This window comes from Leucopleurus acutus, assembly GCF_964270905.1.
Source record: "Leucopleurus acutus genome assembly, chromosome: 11".
In the NCBI taxonomy this organism is placed as follows: domain Eukaryota; kingdom Metazoa; phylum Chordata; class Mammalia; order Artiodactyla; family Delphinidae; genus Leucopleurus; species Leucopleurus acutus.
Genome location: NC_139152.1, coordinates 55,150,396 through 55,153,880, shown reverse-complemented (window position 1 = coordinate 55,153,880; position 3,485 = coordinate 55,150,396). Strand labels below are relative to the sequence as shown.

General features: G+C 44.8%; 1 pseudogene across 1 annotated transcript; it reads left to right on the top strand.

The window, feature by feature from the left end:
- The first annotated feature begins 1,664 nt into the window (after positions 1-1,664).
- LOC309968228 (ubiquitin carboxyl-terminal hydrolase isozyme L1-like) lies at positions 1,665-2,338 on the top strand (annotated as a pseudogene). The gene has a single exon. The product of its transcript is annotated as a ubiquitin carboxyl-terminal hydrolase isozyme L1-like (transcript).
- Positions 2,339-3,485: the final 1,147 nt, after the last annotated feature.

The window sequence follows — 3,485 nt, the reverse complement described above, 5'->3', positions numbered from 1 at the left end:
CTTCAGAAGGAGCACTGCTCTGTCAACACTTTCACTGTGGACGTCTAGCCCCTAGAACTGGAAGAGAATAAATTTCTGTTTTAAGCCGCCTAGTTTGTGATGAGTTGTTACAGTCACGCTAGGAAACTACCACAACCCATCTCTGCTCCCCGGCCACACAGGGGAGTAGAGAAAGATATATCTGGTAGTTCCCATGGGAAAGGAGCTTCTTTTCAGAAGCCTCAGCAACTTTCTCTTGTCTCCTATGCCCATGTCTGTGTGAATCAATCATGGCATCCAGACATACTTGGAGCTAATAGACTGTCTCTCCCATTTAAACCACAAGGCAAAATGGTAGAGGGATTCCTGCCCTTCCCCCCTAAAAAAAAAAAACAACATAGCATTTAATTTATTTCCTTTGTTAGGAAAAGAGGTAAATATATGCTAGGAAAGGAATCAACTCTACTATTTGATAGCAGTTTGCATGACTTTGGCTGGGGGTTACAGAAAACCTGACTCTATCTGGCTTAAGCATTGAAGAAATGTACTGTCTCATACAACAGGAGATCTCGAGGCAGATCAAGCTCCAGGCACAGTACAAATAGGGCTCCAGCTCTGAATCTCCCCTATTCTCCAGCCTCAGCCTTCCTCCACGTGCCAGGGGCCCTCATGAGCTCTAAAAGACTGCCAGAGGCAATCAGGGCAACCAACATCCTTTTCCTGCACAGTAGGAGAGAAAAAAAATCTTATTCCCAATTATGGAACAAAGGTTCTTCCTTTCAGACTGATTGGACCTCCTAGACCATTGCTAGGGGAAATGCCAGTCACTGATTGGCATTAAGTTTGGCTCCCTGAACAAATCATGGGGGGAGGGGAAGAAAGAGAGGATAGGATTACCATGATGACTTCACATTAGACTAATCAGGATTCTCCCTTGGAGTTTAAGATGGAGTTTGCTTTCCCTGAGGTATGTGTCCTGCATGGGAGAGGGTTTCTGAAAGATATGCAAAGAAGGGTGAATGGACGGTGGTTAGGCAACAATATTGTCCATCAAGGCATCCTTTCAAGTGCAGATCGGATCCCACCTCCTCCATGAAGCCTCCCCAGATTACTCTAACCTGAAGCAAACTCTGTGAATTCCTTCAGCATTTATCGCTCACACTGACATTTCACACTTACCTTATACTTTTTAATAATATTTTTATGTACATATTTCTAATCTCCCGATCTAAATCCTTAAATTAGAGTATGTGTTACCCTCCTCTGTGTCTGGGAATATCCCTCATGTATCACCTTGCCCAGAACATTTTATGCTCAATAAAAATCTGTTGCTTAATTGAGTTACTTCTAATATAAGCATAAAGAAACAAGCAGCTTTGAAGCTTAGCAACAGAGATATAGATCCAGCTCACTAATTCAATTCTTCCTTCTTCCTAATAAAAACTCTCCTCGTGCTCATTATCTCCCAGGAGTCTTTCATACAGACATATTGGTGAGTCTCAGTCTTCGAATCCATCTGTACTTGATAAAATGGTAAGATTTTGAACCTAATTAAATAGTGAGAAGCACTGATAGTACATGACTTGGCTAATATTTTGAGTAAGAATCTGGACAAGATACAAAAACTAAAGTAGTGGCTGTTTTTCCTCTTCTCTGGGTTGTGCTTCCTTCCCTAGTTTGCGAAGATGCAGCTCAGACCGATGGAGATTAACCCGGAGACGCTGAACAAGGTGCTGGCCCGGCTGGGGGTCGCCGGCCAGTGGCGCTTGGAGGACGTGTTGAGCCTGGAGGAGAAGTCTCCGGGCTCGGTGGCAGCGCCTGCCTGAGCGCTGCTGCGGCTCTTTCCTCTCACGGCCCAGCATGAGAACTTCAGGAAAAAACAGATTGAAGAGCTGAAGAGACAAGAAGTAAGCCCTAAGGTGTACTTCGTGAAGCAGACCATTGGCAACTCCTGTGGAACCATCAGACTCTCATTCATGCAGTGGCCAATAATCAGGACAAACTGGAGTTCGAGGCTGGGTCAGTTCCGAAACAGTTTCTTTCTGAAACAGAGAAGTTGTACCCTGAAGACAGAGCAAAATGCTTTGAAAAGAATGAGGCCCTCCAGGGAACCCATGATGCCGTGGCACAGGAAGGCCAATGTCGGGTAGATGACAAAGTGAACGTTCATTTTATTCTGTTTGACAACGTGGATGGCCACCTCTATGAACTTGATGGATGGAGGCCTTTTCCGGTGAACCGTGGCGCCAGTTCAGAGGACTCACTGCTGCAGGACGCCGCCCAGGTCTGCAGGGAAGTCACTGAGCGTGGGCAAGGGGAGGTCTGCTTCTCCGCCGTGGCCCTCTGCAAGGCAGCCTAATGCCTCGTGGGGGGGGCACTTCGCTTTCTCTCCCCTTCCCTTCTTCGCGAAAGTATATCCCTACCTATGTGGTCTGAAATGCTTCAGTACTTGTAGAGCACAGCTGTTCTCCTTCGGTTCTGCAGATAAGCACTTACCCTCAACCTCGCCTACTCACTAGCAGAGCTCACTGTCCATTGAGGAAGCTTGGCGTCACCCTCTGATGGCAAAGCATTCCCCTCATTGTATGTCTTATACCTCAATATCTAATGCTTTAACGGCTACGTTGGTTTGTGACTGTAAGCTAAGGCCTTGGATGTGGTTTAATTGTCCTTAAAAGGAATAAAATTTTTCTGCTGCTAAGAGAGAAGAAACAAACAGGGGCTTCCCTGGTGGCGCAGTGGTTGAGAATCCGCCTGCCGATGCAGGGGACACGGGTTCGAACCCTGATCTGGGAAGATCCCACATGCCGCGGAGCAACTAGGCCTGTGAGCCACAACTACTGAGCCTGTGCGTCTGGAGCCTGTGCTCCGCAACAAGAGAGGCCGCAACAGTGAGAGGCCCACGCACTGCAACGAAGAGTGGCCCCTGCTCCCAGCAACTAGAGAAAGCCCACGCACAGAAACGAAGACCCAACACAGCCATAAATAAATAAATAAATAACAAAACAAACAACCAACAAAACAAACTAAAGTAGTAATACAAGTTTCATTATGGAAGCTGAATAAGATAAAGGAAGGATGACCTCTTCAATTGGGCAGAGATGTTTTCGTCATTTTTTTCCCATTTTAGTAACAAATCACAATTGTGCTTGCCCATTTCAACGACAGATTTCTCAACAGATGCTGGGTCTAATCTAGTAGTCATGCATGACAGTTTTGAGTTCCATTACTCAATATATTATTAAATTTCTATTATCTTTGAAAATGATTACACCATGTTTAGTAGCAAAATTTTTAAGGATGATTTCTTATCTAAAATCGCAGTGATCTAGCATGGATTTTGATTATTAATTGAGGCTCGTCAACACTTTGAAGATGTCTTGAGGATATCTGGAATTTTCTCTACAAATGAATTCTAGTATTTCCAATGGTTATTATTGCTACCATTAATGAATAGTATAATGTCCTGGTCTAGATACATAACCCAAGTGATCAAAGTGGTCAAC